General features: G+C 40.0%; 1 protein-coding gene across 3 annotated transcripts in view; it reads left to right on the forward strand.

Moving 5' to 3' along the window:
- The window catches only part of MAP2K5 (mitogen-activated protein kinase kinase 5), a 261,289-nt gene that overhangs the window by 203,367 nt on the left and 39,778 nt on the right, over window positions 1-18,144 (forward strand). The gene's annotated exons all lie outside the window — the stretch shown is intronic.

Below are 18,144 nucleotides of genomic sequence, written 5' to 3' on the forward strand. Positions count from 1 at the left end.
CCTTTTCTGTAAACCGTCAATCTTATAATACACAAGGCTTTCAAGAAACATTAACATTTTCTTTAAAAACTGAGCTTTTTGGAGCTTGGGTTTGCCTACTAGCAATGTTTATTTTTTAAACTTTAATTTTATAATATTTAAAACACTTGTAATTAGAGAGGGAAGGCAGTAAATGATTCAGATAGGAAAGTTTGAAAGAAAAAAATCGTAATTCATAATTATTCCTCTCAATTAAACATCTGCATAACCAGTTATGAGATTTGGGAGAAAAAATAAAGATCCTCCTAGGAAAAAAACAAACACACACACACATATCACAATAATAGTAAGAGTGGGGCTCTAACATCCTTAATGGTTGCATCAGTCAGTCCATATATCCCCTGCAAGCCATAAACCATGTTGATGTAAAAATGAAGGCATCGTCCTGAAACAAATGGAGGCTACATTATCTCAAATATCAGACAGACCTCCTGGATCTAATAGCTCATCAATATCCTCTGTTATCTTAGATTCCAAAAGCCTACTATCCCCATCAGAATCCTCCCAATTTAACTAGTTTTCCTGAGGTCCCCCTCAAGTTTTGCTTGAGGAAGTGCCTGGGGAAACTTGCCTACCCAGTTTCTTGCACAGCTTTCTGTGTTTCCTGGGCTCTACCGTTGGTCTGCCAGGCTCCTAGGCATCAGAACATCCAGGTAAAGGCATTCCTCACCAATACTATGTGTGTTTCTGGACAGCTCAGTTGAATGTTTTCTGTATCAAATAGATATTTTCATTCCTTATTTAAAGTAACAGTTATTGCTATTCAATTTAAAATATCTTACTTGTTTAATTTGGGCAAAATCATGAGACTTTTGAAATTACCATAGGGAGATGTTCTATTTAAGGGATGAAGATTGATGAAGAACAATAATGTGTGACTTAAATGATATATTTTTCTTCATAGCATTTCTTTCTTAGTCAAGAGAAAAATGTAACTTAGACATATATTCCTGTTTACTCTAAAACCATCTTCCTTGTGGAAACTTGGAAAATGAACATTGCCTTTACTAAAACCAGGTTGATCTTGGAACTGAGCTGATATTCTGCAATAAAAGTATTAGGAAAGGATTGGCCAGATGACCTGCCTTAGACAAGATGAATCATAGCATCTCGGAAAGGAAGGATTGGTGGGGTCCTGTACTTACTGCACTTGTCCTATGTGTCTGTCAGAGTTCTCATTGCTGTGATGCAGTGTTCCTCATAGGGTGGACCAAGGACTGATTGCATCAGAATTACCTAAGGCTTTTGTTATAATGCAAATTCCTGGGCCCAGATCACTGAATTAGACTTTCTAGGGGTCGTGCCTAGAATCTACTAGTTTCTCACGTAACTCTCTGCACATTAAAGTTTGAAAACCACTTCTCAAACTTCCCTCACTGCTCGCCAGGGCTAAGTCTTCCCCTTTAGTTCCCACAGGGCAGTTAGCTAGCTATCTTCATTTGCATATGGCTTTTAGGCCTTTTATTTGTGAATGAATATGCCCAGTTGGGATTTGAGCCGTTTTACTGCTTGGGAGTGGGATTTACCCTGTTGTGAAGTGGGTATCTGATGCTAGTATGTACTATTTCCTGTTAGAGAAAAGTCAGATCAAAAATTACTTCCCCTGAGGGAAGTTCAGACAAGATGGGTATATTTGGCGTCATGTACAAAATAGCTATCACAAAGCCCAGTGTAACATATTTTCTTATTGTGTGGATTCAGCTTAACCTGTTATGGCCTGGCAAAGAGTGAAGATGTAGTAAAACACCACTAAGGTGGGCAAGAGCCAGTCCTGGAGTGGCCAAAGATGAATGTTAGAGCCACTCTGGGAGGCAGGAGGTGGAATCATGGAACAAAGCCAGAGTTGGCTACCAGATGTCCAAACAGAAGACACCAAAAACTAAACAGGAATAAGAATCATGACCATGAAACTCAGACCACAGATCAGGAACTGGGAGGGTGGCCAAGGTAACAGGAGAATTGAGCTCCAATCAGAAATCTTGGTGGTCCGAGTAAATTTTGGTGGGTGGCATTTCTCTGAATTGTCGCTGGCTAGCTCAGGTATACGTGACAGCTTAAAGACATCATCTGGTGCCTCAGAGTTGCTTCTCAACAGAACTTCTTATCTTAAGGTCCTTATGTAATCAGGTCCTCCCTAAGTCCCTGAATACCTGCGTTGTAAAGTGCTTTGGTTCTTTATAAGTGATGTGTGTCTATGTGTACCTGAAGCCTTAGCCATCTGATATCTTTGGGGAATAAGTCGGCCCCTATTGTCTAGATAACTGAAATGTATGACTGTAAGCTCTGACAGCTATGAGAAATTTGCATTTTTAGAAAGAAATGTTTCTAAAATCTATTTGTTCTTGGCAGCCTGTTGACGGAGTGTGGTGAATATCATTTAACCTTTTCTCAATGACTTAGTCCCTTGTTCTGAACATGGTACTGAACGTAAACTTTGCTGTATTGATGCCCTCCAGGGCTGTAAAATTGTGTGGGGTTTACCTTATTCTTTCACTGAATTTTAGCAACCATTTTGCCAGAGTGTTTGGCATTGACATTGATATTCTCGGGCCTCTTGAAGTGTATAGAGCCCTTTGCCCTCTGGCTAACGCACCTTACATGGCTGTACTGCTCTGCATAGTGCTTTTCCTATGTCCTCTTGTGATTGCCCCTGTTCTCTATGGGCACTCCTCATTCTCGTTGGTGGCTACCTTTTGTCCCAACAACCTGACCATCTGTCTTCGGTATTTTTTGTTTGTTTGTTTTGTTTTGTTTTTGAGATGGAGTTTTGCTCTTGTTGCCCAGGCTGGAGTGGAGTGGCACAACCTCCGCTCACGGCAACCTCTGCCTTCTGGGTTCAAGTGATTCTCCTGTCCTAGCCTCTGGAGTAGCTGGGACTACAGGCACACGCCACCACACCTGGCCAATTTTTTGTATTATTAGTAGAGATGGGGTTTCATCATGTTGGCCAGGCTGTTCTCGAACTCCTGACCTCAAGTGATCTGCCTACCTTGGCCTCCCAAAGTGCTGATTTCATATGGTACTTTTTAGTTTTGCTAAGGTCACTATCAGGAGTACAAAGACTGCAGACAGGCCAGGCATGGTGGCTCACACCTGTAATTCCAGCACTTTGGGAGGCCAAAGCTGGTGGATCATGAGGTCAGGGGTTCAAGACCAGCCTGACCAACATGGTAAAACCCCATCTCTACTAAAAATACAGAAATTAGCCAGGCAGGGTGGCAGGCACCTGTAATCCCCACTACTCGGGAGGCTGAGGCAGGAGAATCACTTGAACCCAGGAGGCGGAGGTTGCAGTGAGCCAAAATAACAGCACTGCACTCCACCCTGGGTGACAGAGCGAGACACTCTCTCAAAAAAAGGAAAAGGAAAGAAAGGAACGGAAAGACATTTTATGTTCATGAAGTGGGAGGCTTAATATTGTTACGATGGAAATACTCTCAAAATTGATCTACAGATTCACTGTAATCATATTAAAATCCCAGTAGGCTTTTTTGCAGAAGTGGATAAACTAATCCTAAAATTCCCATGGAAATACAAGGGACTCAGAATAGCCAAAACAATAATTGGAAAAAAAAAAATGTTGTAAGATTTATGCTTTCTGATTTCAAAACTTACTACAAAATTACACTGATCAAGATAGTATGGTAGTGGTATAGGATAGACATATGGAATAGAATTCAGAGTCCAGAAATAAACTTATATATGCATGGTCAGTTGTTTCCTGATGAGGATGCCAAGACCATTCTGTGGCAAAAGAATAGTCTTTTCAACAAATGGTGCTGGGTATCCATATGTAAGTGAATAAATTTGGACCCCTACCTTGCATCATATACAAAAATTAACTCAAAAAATTAATCAAAGACTTAAATGTAAGAGTAAAAACTACGAAACTCTCAAAAGGAAGCATAGATGTAAATCTCCATGACCTTAGGTTAGCAATGGTTTCTTAGCTATGACACCAAGAGCATAAGCAAACAAAAACAAAAGGAGGGCTTTATCAAAATTAAAAACTTTTGTGTGTCAAAGGACATTATCGAGACGGTGAAAAGACAACCCACAGAATGGGAGAAAATATTTGCAAATCATATATCTGATAAAGGCCTGGTATTCAGAATATATAAAGAGCTCTTACAACTCAATGATAAATAAAAAGACAAATAGCCCAATTTAAAAATGGGGAGAGAAGTAGACATTTCTCTGAAGAAGATAAACAAATGGTCAATAAGCACATGAAAATATGCTCAACAATTTATTAAGGAAATGCAAATCAAAACCATAATGAGAGACTACTTCATGCCCACTAGGATGGCTGTAATTAAAAAAAAAAAAAAGAAAAACAGAAAATAACAATTGGTGACAAGAATGTGGGGAAATTGGAACCCACATAAATTGCCAGTGGTAATGTAAAATGGTTCCACAGTTGCTGTGGAATACAGCTTGGCCATTCATCAAAAAGCTAAACATAGAACAATTATATGACCCAGCAGTTCCACCTCTAGGTATATATCCAAGAGAATGGAAAACATATGTCCGCATAAAAACTTATAGATGAACATTCATAGTCGCATTATTCATAATAGCCCAAACGTAGAAAGAATCCAGAAGTTCACATTGGACCATAAATAGGAATGAAGTACTGATAAATGCTGCAGTATGCATGTACCTTGAAAACATGCTAAATGAAAGAAACCAGACACAAAAAGCCACATATTCTATGAAATGTCCACAATAGAGAAGTCCATAGAGACAGGAAGTCAATGACTTAGTGATTGCCAGGGACTGGAGGAGAGAAGGAAATTGAGAATGACTGTCACAGGTACAAGGTTTCTTTTTAGGGTGGTAGAAATATTTTGGAACTGGGTTGTTACTTTAAAAGGGTGAATTTTATTTTTTGTGAATTTTATCTAAATTTTAAATGTCAAAGAGAAAAATAGAAAGCAAAGAGTTTCTCTGTGATGGCCTATGTTTAGTTGCTTGGATGGATAGGATGGGCTTCAGCAGAAGAAAAGAGAAGACACACTTAAACCACATTCCATTTCGTAGAAGACTACCACAGCTAGGAAAATTTGTATTTTTATTTACTTCAAGGGACATTTATTGAGCTCCTGCTTGGGCCGTGGTCTCTACCAGGTGCCGGGATAAATCCCTGTGCTGGATAACTTCATGATCTAGTGGAAGACAAACTCATGAATTAGATTTGATTCATTATGTTAAAAACTATAATAAAGCTGTGTAAACAGTGCTGTGCAAGGTTGGATGATGTGGGAAGCTAACAAAGCATCAGAGAGGAGATGATATTTGAGCTGGGCTTTGGAAATACCTTGATATTCACAAAATGAAAGTGGGGAGAAGATTGTCCCAGCAGAGGGAGGGACACCACCATAGGTGTCTAAGTGTGAGGGAGCTTTGAAGACTAATGGTTGACCCAAAGTGAAGCTAGAAAAAAATACAGGGAGCATCTCAAATGCGTACCAAAATGCGTAGGTATTACCCTGTAGCTAAGGGATATGCTTGGAAGGTTTGACATGTTGAAATCTGTATTTTTTTCTAAGGCAGTTCTGTTGAGGTGGGTAGTAGGAGAAATGAGACTGAGGGAGAAGCTTAGAAGCTAGCTATTAAATATTGATTGATTGATTGAGATGGAGTCTTGCTCTGTTTGCCCAGGCTAGAGTGTGCAGTGGCACAATCTTGGCTCACTGCAACCTCCGCCTCCTGGGTTCATGCAATCCTCCCACCTCAGCCTCCCAAGTAACTAGGATTACAAGTGTGCACCACCATGCTCAGCTAATTTTTTTGTGTGTTTTTAGTAGAGATGAGGTTTCACCATGTTGGCCAGGCTGGTCTCAAACTCCTGACCTCAAGTGATCACCTGCCTCAGCCACCCAAAGTGCTAAGATTACAGGTGTGAGCCACCACGCCCAGCTTTTAGAAGCTTTTTAGTAATATTATTATAAAGTAGGCTCTTCCCTTATTTTTCTCCTCCCTTTCCCCATCCTCTATTTTCTCATCCCCCTTTGTTCAGTGTCACCCTCTTCTAGAACAGAAATGTTAGCTGCCCCTTAGTCTGCCTGACTCACATAGGTAGAAGTGTCTAGGCATGTGGTTAACCTCCATCCTCTTCACTGAGCATCCAGGCTGGGCTGGCATCAAACAGTGCCTCCTTCCACCACTGGTCATCTTCACTAGCATTTCTAGAAAGCATCAGGGGAGCCACGTCCAAGTGAAGAGTCCATGTGAGGCTCTTGTGAGTCCAGGTGTTTGGTGGGGTAGATGATTGTCCCTATTCATAATGATTCTTTTTAGTACCACCATAATGATGTGCATATGCCAGACAGACAGATAAGTAAATAGTAGAGGCTGTCTTATGTCTTCATTAAGTTTTATGGTTAAATAGAGTCATAAGAACTTGCAGAAGACATAGACTTTTATAAGTGGGATTTTGTAATGATGAGCTGTTGAATTCAGGCCTTTTTGCCAAGAAAGTCTGTTTCCATCTTAAGCAAATCCACTTTAGTCCTTCTCATCATCGGGGACCCCAGGCCAGACCTCACAGCAAGGATGCCCCTTCATTGTCTTCTTGCTCATGACTCAACTGGCCACCCTCTTTCCATTGTCCTCCCCACATCCTCACTATGGCATTCCCATTGATCCCCATTTTTCAGCTACAAACCTAATGGAGAAAGCCAGCATCTCTCCCCCACACTAGGGTACAAAGGCCCTCTTCCTAGAGCTGTGGCTTGCCACAGTCCTACCTCTCTATTGGCCCGGAACCCTGGCATTGTTACAGTGCTCCTACAAGGGACACTGTGTTTTGAGTATCATATGCATTCCAAATGAACCCTAGGATAAACCACCTGTTCCTAATTGAAGGCGACTGCCCCTATATGGCAACATTTTCTCTCTCTCACCCTCTTCTTATGCTGCTTTCTTTGATCAAGAACAGGAAGAAAGAAATAAGAGACAAAGTAAAGATACACATAAGTTTTGAATACAGTTGTGCCTTGTGGAATGTGAAAGTTATATTTTTCCCCAGCTTTATTGAGGTACAATTAACAAATAGAAAGTATATATATTTAAGGTGTACAATGTGATGTTTTGATAAACATATACATTGTGAAAGGATTACCACAATCAAGCTAATATATCCAACCCCACACACAGTTACTGTGTGTGTGTGTGTGTGTGTGTGTGTGTGTGTGTGTGTGTGTGTGTGGTGATAACACGATCTACTCCCTTGGCAAATTTTAAATATGTAATACAGGATCATTAACTATACTCACCATGCTTTATTTATCTTATAAAAGTAAGTTTGTCCCCTTTGACGAACACCTCCTCATTTCCCCCACCCTCCAAGCCCCTGGTAACTACTCTTCTACTTTGCTACTATGAGTTCAACTCTTTTAGATTCCACATATTAAGTGAGATCATGCAGTTTTTGTGTTTCTATGTCTGACTTACTTCACTTAGCATATTCATCTGTCTGAACCTTCAGGTTCATATGCTGTTGCAAATGACAGGATTTCCTTTTTTAAGGCTGAATAAGATTCCATTTTGGTGTGTGTATCCATACCACATTTTCTTTATTCATCTATTGACTGATCCTTGGGTTGTTTTCCTATCTTGGCTATTGTGAATAATGCTGCAGTGAACATGGCAGTGCAGATATCTCTTCAGGATAGTGATTTATTTCCTTTAGATATACACCCAGAAGTTGGATTGCTGAATCATAGTGTAGTTTTATTTTTAGTTTTTTGAGGAACCTCCTCCATGCTGTTTTCCATAATGGCTGTACCAATTTACATTCCCATGAACAGTGTGTAAGGGTTCCCTTTTCTCCAAATCCTCACCATCCCTAGTTACCTTTTGACTTTTTTGTAATAGCCATCCTAACAAAATGTGAGGTGACATTTCATTGTGGTTTTTATTTGCATAAAAATAATATTTCTAGAAGACATTTGCAAATCAGATTATATCTTCCCATTGATACAATAGTTGATTTTCACACATTTCTAAAAGCCCTTGACCCTTCTATGTTGCTCAAAAACCCAATCTATAAAATAGATGAACATGAAGCTATTTTGGTTTGGTCAGAGGATGGGAGATTTAGATCTCCATCACCTTTCCCACACACCTGCATAAAAGAACTGAGAGTTCCATAGATTATAGTTTGAAAACCACTGATGATAGCCCAAACAGTCATTCTGTAAACCTGTGTTAATCCCAGAGCTCGGTACTGGGGATGGAGAATGAATAAGATGCTCTTTCCACCATTAAAGAGCAGCTACTCTAGTCAGGGAGGCAGACAAGTAAGCAGTTATATATGCAGATCACTAAACTGCAGGTAATATAAGTGATACGAGACTTGATGGCCTGGGCTCTCAGAGGACCACAGTGACTATCATTTTAACCACTCACATAAATGGGTATTTATGATATGGTATTTAATGATGTTTGCAGCCATAAAAATTCTATAATTAAAGTGTGGCCAAGGTGCTGGGGAAACACAGAGGAGAGAACTCAGTGGAGGAGATGGGGGCTACCAGGGAAGCTCTGCAGAGGAGGGGAGACTGAAGGATAGCCAATAAGAGTTAGCCTTGGAGAGATCTGAGGCCCCTGCAGGGAGTTCAGTATGGCTGGGGTGTTTGGTCAAGTATTATGAGATATAAACCAAGGGCCACATTTTGAAGGATCTTTATACCCCATGCTTAAAGATATTTGTAGGGGAGGGAGGATGGGGAGACTGAAAGAGTTTTAAGCAAGAGATCAACATAGCCAGATTTGTGTTTTACACTGTGGCAGGGCTGTGGAAGATGGATTAGAAAGGACATTGAAGCTGTAGTTCTGATCAGAAATTGGAGGGGTTTGGACAGCCTTAGCATGTTTGAAGGGTATTTAGGAGATGGAACTAACTGCATTTGGTAAGTAACTGGATATAAGGGAGGGTAGGGAGGTAGGGTCAGGGATGAATCACAGGGCTTGGGCAGTCAGGTGCATGGTGGTACTCTCCTGAGATGGGGCACACGGAAAGAGAGGCATGTTCAAGGGATGAGATGATTAGCATTCTGTTCTTGGGAGATCACCGAGCACCTCATTCAAAACTATATTCATTCCTGCTCTAGATTCAATTATGAGTTTAACAACTAGACTCTAAGTTCCTAGACATTTTATTTCTGTCTTCCTAGTACTGCACCTAACATCCTATAGGCTCTTGTAAATAGTCATCAAATGGCATTTATGCATAAATCTCAACACTTGTTTTTTCAAGACCTCAGAAATACAAATCCAAAAAGTGACAGAGAATATATGATGAGGAGATACTTAGCTAATAGATATGGTTCTCTACCAGAATTCAGAAGTCTAAGCCTTAACCTTTATGGTTTACACAGTGTTTCCTGTCACATTCTTTCCCCACAACACTCTATTTTACAGACAAGGAAACTGAGTGACAATCAAAGCGTAAGGTTCCTTACATTATACTATCATTGATTTGAAGAAAGTACAAAGTGACCACTGAACATTTTGGCACCAAAAGAAGAGGTTTTTTATAAAGCTGTGAAAGAAGACAACTTAGCATTGCAGACATGCCCAAAGGGCATACGTATTTTGCAACTCAGTTCAGTTTTGCTGTCTATATGAATGACCCCACGTCTTTCAGTTAATTGAATTCTATTCTGCGTACTCTGTTTAATTTGGCATGGAGGAGCGTGAATCCTTTTAGAAAGATTTCTATTGAGATACAGTAAGTTTGGCTCTTAAATGTGTTATCTTAAAAAATTCATTCATGTAGAATCACTCATTCCTAGGCAGGGTGCCTGAGAAGCCACTGGGCTATGAAAATAGCTGGTGCTGGGGGGTGGGGGATGCTGATGGCAAGAATGATTGCCTAATAATGCCTCCCAGAAATTCAAAAGCGGGGTTAGGCCAAGCGCAGTGTCTCACGCCTGTAATCCTAGCACTTTGGGAGGCCAAGGAAGGCGGATCACTTGAGCTCAGGAGTTCGAGACCAGGCCTGGCGACGTGGTGAGACCCGATCTCTACAAAAAAATACAAAAATTAGCCAAGCATGGTGGCACGTGCCTGTAGTCCCAGCTACTCGGGAGGCTGAGGTAGGAGGATATCTTGAACCTGGGAGGTGGAGGTTCTGGTGAGGCAAGATCACACTACTGCACTCTAGCCTGAATGACAGAGCGAGACTGTGTCTCAAAAAAAAAAAAAAAAAGAAAAGAAAAGAAAGAAAAGAAAAAAGAAAAAATGGGATTAACCAACTTCAGAGGAAATAATATCCACTCATCTTTTACCTGAGAGACTTTACCATGACTCTGGCTTCTGAAGTTAGCAAGAAGTAAAAGGAAATCATCCCCCTCCTATTCCCAGCATCCCAAGGATGGCCTGTTCCTGTCACAGCACATAACTGTGGGTGGTTAAAGGGAGACAGGACCTGCAGACCCACAGTGTCTGACCACAGAGATTAACTCCAACCACTCCCACAAACCGGTTTTTGTGATGTGGGATTTCATGGTGCGTGCAGCTTGTATTAATGACTGAGGCATTAGAAACTCAGTAAGTTAATACAAGCATATGCACACAATGGTCCTGTCCTTTCAGTGATATTGTCAACTAGACCTGTGTTTCAAAGTGTTGGGAATATATCGTTGAGATCCTGAAAACTGATATTCCTCTTTTATGTAAGGCAATCTTTAGAAATCTAATACCTTCTTTGAAAAGTCCAGTGTGTTTAAATTAATTCAGTTTGGCTGGTTTGAAAATTGAAAATAGGTTAGCATTAAGGCCAGGATTCCTTTAGTAATTACTTTTTCTATTGGTAATAACTGTTTCTTTAGAAATGACATTAACATTCTACCAAAACACAGCAGTAATCCAAAAGTTAATGTTCTGTTCATTTATAATTATATTTAATTCATATTTATGAGTTGTCAGAAGGGAGGAGTAAGAAAGAAGTGAATACAAAATATTACAGAAGAAACAAGTTATAAGAAAATTTTTTCCTCATAGTCTGAAGGATATACAAAGTCACTTGAAGTAAAAAAAAATTTTTTAAACACACAATTATATAAAATTAGATTTTATTAACTATTGCTGAAAAAAAAATCTGTATTTTTATTATTTCCAAGTGGCACTGAGTGAATTCAGCCAATAGACCTTATCCATTTCTTCTTTTTTACTAACCAAAATATTAACATAAACATCCCCATAATTTTGATTTAGTAAGTCAATTAGATTTGTGGGGATTTTTTAACCAGGAAAAATTCTGCATCTTTAGGCAGTCATTGAACAAGTAGCTTTGTGTTATTTCCTTTGAATTGTCCATGAAGCCTGATGTATTATTAATGAATTAATTTCTTGGTGGTGGAGGCCTGTGAATAGCGGTCTGTGAATGGGCAGTTGCCTGGTGGGGCCAGTTTTGGCTGCTGTCATTTAACATGTGTTGCTGTATTGTGAAGTCTTACCCAGCCATAGGACAGTGCTCATTTAATCCACCATGATGGGACCTACACACCCTGAGCCCAAGTTGGATGCCAGGGTCAGTTACCCAGCAGCTTGGGTTGGGGGCACTGCCCTGCTTCACTGCCGAGTTGCTGTAATCATTTTGCCGGCTGTTAATTTTCTCTAAACCAGGGAAAATGTGTATGTGAGCAGTACAAATGTTCTCAAAAGAGATTCCAAACTGGTCGGCTGGGGTGTTGCCTCCATTCCAGAACGGAGGCAGCATTCCAGGGAGTGTAAGTTCCTTCCTTCCTCCTGGAAATGGAAGCGTCTGGGCGCACGAGATCCCTGATGTTTTGAGGTCCAGAGTAGCAGATGGCATTATGATTTTCCAAATCCTGATGAACATTCTAACTGAACTTGTTCATTTCACAGTATGTAGTTCTATTTTTTTCATTTCCTCTTCTTCCCTCCCTCCCTCTTTCCCTTTGTTCCCCTCATAGTAACTAATTTTAAACTGGTGTAGTGTCTCCTTAAACCAGCTTTAAATTCCCTTCTGTCTATTGTATGAAACCAACTATAGCACAGTTTCACGTATAATTCTCAGCCTTTGAATTGCAGCTGAAGCAGCCTTTGAATTTGTTTAAAAATGTGTAAGCAAATACAGCCAATACTCATACACGCAGCTACTGGTAGTTCTGTTTCCCCTCTTATCTATAGTGGCAGTGCAGGTGGCAAATGGCAGTAATTATTTTAACTAACAGTCGAGTGAACATTCAGGAGGACATACAGTGTGGTGATGTGGACTTTGGATTTACAGTGGGTTCTCAGAGTCTGACTTGATAGTGTTATGGCTTGTTGGTTTTTCAGGACACGGACCTGCCAGGTTCTTGTACTTCAACAGTGTGTGGATGTGGTTCAGATGTTTCAATCTTAACTCTTTATCTATGAAAAGATCAATTTTTTTTCATCCCTTAGGCACCTATTAAGGGTTTTTTCTCTCCTAATTTTTGTTTTGTTTTTAATATAGTTTATTATCTACCTTTAAGAGTGTTTTTAATCAGCACTTTTGTAGAACCAGGTGAAATGCCAGTGTGTATATTAACATTATAATTTAGGTACTGGATCAAACATGTATAGCTGGACTTTTCCTGAGGAAAAAAGTTGACCTGACCAGTGTATGAAATGCAAACACTGTATAGGAACAAGGTAAAAGCACAGGCAGGAATTGCTGAATAATTACCTTTAGACCAGCCTGAGCAGGAGACTTCCCACGAGGGTGAGCTCATTTAATGGTTCCTAAAACTCAATCTTGTGGATGTCAGTGGTCATGCTTGATTATTTGCAGCAGTGTTTTATGAAAAGCAGTAGAAATGCATTGGGAGGCTGCAGAAAAAGAGGACAATAACGGGTTTTACTTTTGTAAATGAAATCCCTTCGGTATGAGACAAGTATGTTTTTTGCTGCTCTGCGTAAGCCACTGAAAAGGGAGATGTATGTGGATGTTAGTGTGTATGTGTGTACTGTTCTTGTGGGCACCTCTAAAAAATGTGTGCATTATGGCTGATGACCAACAAGAGACCTAAAATAAAAAGAGAAAAAAGATGCTCATTGGCTTTGGAAAGGAAGCAATTATAAATACAGTTTAAAAGATTAATCTATTTTCCATTTCTCCATTAAAAATGGGCTATTAAAAAACAGTTAGAGGGCTGGCCATATTTCATTTAACTCACCTATTTTCAAGAAATGTGATAAAACACCAAGATCTTTACCATATGTTTACAACATTTCTAAGTAAATATAAATCTTTTAAATGACAAAAAAATCCAAGCAGACTAAATGAAGAGTCCATTTTGACATTAATGACAAAGATCATTTCTATTCTCTTTTATCCCAATACTGAAGAACTTCCAAAACACATTAAGGAAAAAAAGAAAATAGGAAAAAAAATCTCTATAATCTCAAATTTCAGTTACCCAGAGACAGATTCCATTAGACCTGTTCGTTTATATTTTGTTTTTTTATAAGCCATCTGGTAGTGATGTTCACTTGGCTAACAGCTGGTTCTCCTTGATTAAAGGGTTTATGGGTAGGAAGGCCCTTTCAGTGGCAAAAATTCAGGCCTTTACCTCGTGGTTCCAGGCCCATCTGAGACAAGTTAAATGAGCTGCTACTGTCAGCCCAGACCCAGTGGACAGAACGTCACCCCAAAGTGTCACGCCTGGCAGCCCAGAGCATGGGGTGACCCAGTGTGGAAATTGAATCATCTTTCACTTTCTCTGCTCAAGACTTGATGTGGAGTGGGATAAGTAAAAGGCGGGCTTTCTGTTCTCCAGCTGAGCGGAGTTAGAGGCTTTCTTCTCTGGTATGTCATCTGCCAGCCTTCATAAGTTCAAAGCCTCGCTTTCACCCTGATGTTTTCTCTTGTAACACACCGAGAAGTAGGTCAGTTCTATCTGCATCATGAAATCAAAAATACACTTAGAGTCAAAATACTGATTGTTCCTTCATGGAGTGGCCACATTTTAAAATAAACTCAATGTTTTAGCAAGCATTGACTGAATTTGTACAAATCTGCTGTGTAGTTATGGCTATTCACACTCTAAACGAGACTCATTCTCGGACCAGGAGCACCTATTCATCTCTTTCCCATTTTTCTCCTTCTGATAACATGTGACTGCTTTTTTCTTCCCTGTCTATATTCTGTTACAGCAGATATGTACAGATATGAACATTGAGGACCTTTAAAATATTAAAATGTAGCTGATTTCCCAGAATCTCACATTAGTTTACACCTTGGACAGGTTGTTTTTGGTTTGAAGATTAGCTTCTATAGAGATCCTTAGAGGTGAGGGTCCAGTTTTTTTCATTTGTTTGTTTTTTAGATTTTTTTTTTTTTTAACTCGATTTTCTCCCCAAGCAAGTACAGATTTGCCCTATGGGTTCTGCCATTTGTCTCATAAAGATGCTACTCTAAGGTAGTGAACAGTGGAGGATCAGAAACCAATTTGGGGTCTGACAGGCAAAACGCTATCCTGCTGGGCATCAAGCCCCTAGAATTACAAATGACCTTTGATCCCAGCACTGAGGATAGAACGCAGTGATCCAATAGAGCTTTGCCAATTAGTATGAATCCCAGTGCCTAAGAGTAGACATTGTTGGGCCAGGGCAAAGGAATGTCAGACATGAATTAAAAGATTTACTTTTAAAATATAGAGCGTGACTCTCAATATTGGTCAGACTACAGGTGATTTTCTGATGTTGAACACCTGTTGGCTTGGTGGCTTGACACCATAAGTCTAGTAGTGGGCTATTAAAAATCAGTTAGAGGGCTGGCCATATTTCATTTAACTTGCCATGCTGGTTTAATCTAACCACAGTACAACTGACCTCAGAATTCACCAGTGCAGCCAACACCTTGAGATATTTGAGAGGTTGTCCCATCTTCCTTTGCTTTACTGCCAGTATGCATAAGTTTTGAAGGAATGTCTGTTTTGTATAAGGAGAAGGGAACAGGACCCAGACTACAACATTCAAGGTCCCTCCCACCCTCAGGTGCTGTCTGGGAGACAGGAAAGAAGAAAGTAGGAGAGCAAAGAAGGTATCTCACACGCTGCAGACTCTTTTACTTTACGCCCCATGACCCTAGTTTGTGAACTCGCGTCTGCCAGCCAAACTGAACCAAAACCTCAGTGCCCCCCTGTTCATCCTGAGTGCCCAGCTTTGGCAGTCTCACGTGGCCACTTCCTCCATCCTGCAGGGCTGGTTATTAGGGATGTACATCTTATCCCTCTGAACAATACACAAATTCTTTGAGGATATGGATTAAGTATCAGCCATTCCACAATGCCAGGCTCATTGCGTTCCACATGGTAGATGCCCACAAAAGCTGTTGAATGAATGAATGAATAATGAATGATTGTATCATTTTTACACAGTATTTTATGTTATGCCTTATCAGTGTCTGAATTTACCACCACATTATTGTCAGGTCCCCCGTCACCTTTAATTATGAATTATAGGCAAAAATGTAGTCCTCAGGAATATTTTTTTAAGCAAAAGGCCCTTAACTTTTTTCCAGTTGAGTATTTATGCCAGCCTTCTCCCTTATACAAGCAGAGTTCTGCTAAGAATCTAGGCCTCATCTAATTGTTTAAAAATAGTCCCTGTCCCTTTTCTTTTTAAACTTTCTATTTTGACGTAATTTTTAGATTTACATACAGTTGTAAGAAATAATACTGAGAGATCCTGTGTACCTTTCACCCAGTTTCCCTCAATAGTAATATCTCATAAGTATAGTACAGTATCAGCTGGGCGCAGTGGCTCATGCCTGTAATCCCAGCACTTAGGGAGGCTGAAGCCAGTGGATCATGGGTCAAGAGATGGAGATCATTCTGGCCAACATGGTGAAACCTCGTTTCTATTAAAATTTCAAAAATTAGCTGGGTGTGGTGGTGCACACCTGTAGTCTCAGCTACTTAGGAGGCTAAGGCAGGAGAATTGCTTGAACACAGAAGGCAGAGGTTGCAGTGAGCCAAGATCGTGCCGCTGCACTCCAGCCTGGTGACAGAGCGAGACTGCATCTAATTAAAAAAAAAAAGTATAGTACAGTATCTATACTGTAGATAGAAAATTGTCATAGATACAAGACACAAACCACTGATCTTATTCAGATTTTACCAGTTTTACGTGCACTTTTATGGGGGTGGGGAGTTGCAGGATGGAGAGTAGATTAATGACAGATTATTCTAAAGCCAAGATACATTATAGTTTCAAAAAAAGAATATTCCTTGAATATTAAAAGCATTTTTCTCATTGATGCTTTCTGTATTTGGAGTGTCCAGATTACCTGCCTGCTCTCAAGGTCACTAAATGTACTTATTGGCACACTTACTCTGTAAGTGAACTAGTAGCAGCTGTGGTTGGAATTGGACCTCTTCCTGCCTTGTCTTCTCCACCACTCTTTGAGTGTGCAGGTACACACACACACACACACACACACATTTTCTGCTACTTGCCTTTTTTTATGCCTGAGTACCTTGCTGACAAGTGCTAATAACAAAATACCCAGAGAGAGTCCAGTTGAAGTTAACATACATTAAGCATTCTGAACTTGTCCTTTTGCTCATAGATTGTGCATAATTAATAATTAAACAGTTTCAGTTGTAATGGGTTGACCTCCTTGAACTGTTCATTATTCACAAGGCAAAGGCATCACTCAAACTTTTTCCTATTGTCCTTCACTGTTCTCTAGCATGCTGCGTGCTTGTGTTCCAGTTGTTTAGCAAAAGGGGCTGACCAGATAGTTACTGAAACCTCTGAGGCTTGGAAACTGTCCTCCTTGATGACCAGAATTGCTTACTAAAATGGTTTATGGCAGCTGTTTTTATATAACAGTTGCCTGCTTGATAACAAGACCCAGCTTGTGTCCCTTCAGCAGAACTCTAAAGTTGATTTGAGACTAGACTCTCAGATTGAGGCTTTTGGTTAAGGTTGTGTCCACTGCTTCGTTCTTTACCTCTGTGCTTAGAAGTTCAACGGAAAAGCATCTGGAAAAAAAGCCCTTAAGGTGAAGTATGGCACCCAAGGTCTTAAAGAGAGTGACTTTCATTAACAATTTAGAGTCAGTGTCAGCCAGTACTGAGAATTCAGTGTAACTGCTTCAACCCACATTTATATTTTTGAAATATATTTCTTCATCTTGCCAGAACCCATATTTCATAGAGGGCATTTTTGGGAAGTAGCAGCAACTACTTTACTAGAGTCTCTGAACTCCTCGGGATGACTAGATACTTTCCCTTCCTGTGAGCTACAGTGAAACTGGAGCTCAAATTTACTGTATGCCTCCCTCCTCACAGATTTGAATTAGGTAACAAAATAGGCAGGTTCTTGATCTTTCACATCCTGATCAAAACTAACTTTGTAATTTTATTTGCTTTAAAAAGAGAAAAGTGTACTGTTAAGTTCTGCAGTGCAGAGAACACTCTCAGGTATATTCCTTTGCTTTCCTTTGGAGTGTTAACAGCTTGCATACTTCTGCGGAGTTGGAGGCTCTCAGAAAACACCTTCGCCCAGTGTTTATGTGTGGCATTCTCACCATCCCCCTACCACTCAGTCTTCTGCATCTCAGAAAATTCTCCCTTGAGGGATGCAGGAGACATGGATTTTAAAACAAAAATAAATATCTGGCATTGTGCATGTGAGATTAGAATTTCCCCCATATCTTTAATGAGTGATTCTTTCCAGGGACCACTGAGATGAGAATCCGCTGGCTGTGGTTCTGCAAAGTCGACTTGGGCTGGCATTTTCAGAAGGGAAATAAATTATTCATGGGTACCACCCAGTGTTCCTTAGTTTTATAATATGAGGAACTTAACAGGCTACAATATCAGGTCTTAAATAACATTAACTACCCATGCAAGATGTCACATTTCCTCATTTTGTTTCTCATCCGTTTTTAAATGGCCTCTTCATCAAGTTGCTGGTCTATAATTCATTAATTTACTTTTGATATCATACTTTGAGAAGAGGCCCACATTAGCATCATGTTTTATACCAGATCTTTGTAGAAAGCCAGTCCAGAATTTTAACCCTCTTGGTAAATATTGAACCACATTAAGATAGCAGGCTTTTGTTTTCCTAAATATTGCATTTTAGAGC

The sequence above is a fragment of the Nomascus leucogenys genome, chromosome 6 (assembly GCF_006542625.1).
Source record: "Nomascus leucogenys isolate Asia chromosome 6, Asia_NLE_v1, whole genome shotgun sequence".
Classification (NCBI taxonomy): domain Eukaryota; kingdom Metazoa; phylum Chordata; class Mammalia; order Primates; family Hylobatidae; genus Nomascus; species Nomascus leucogenys.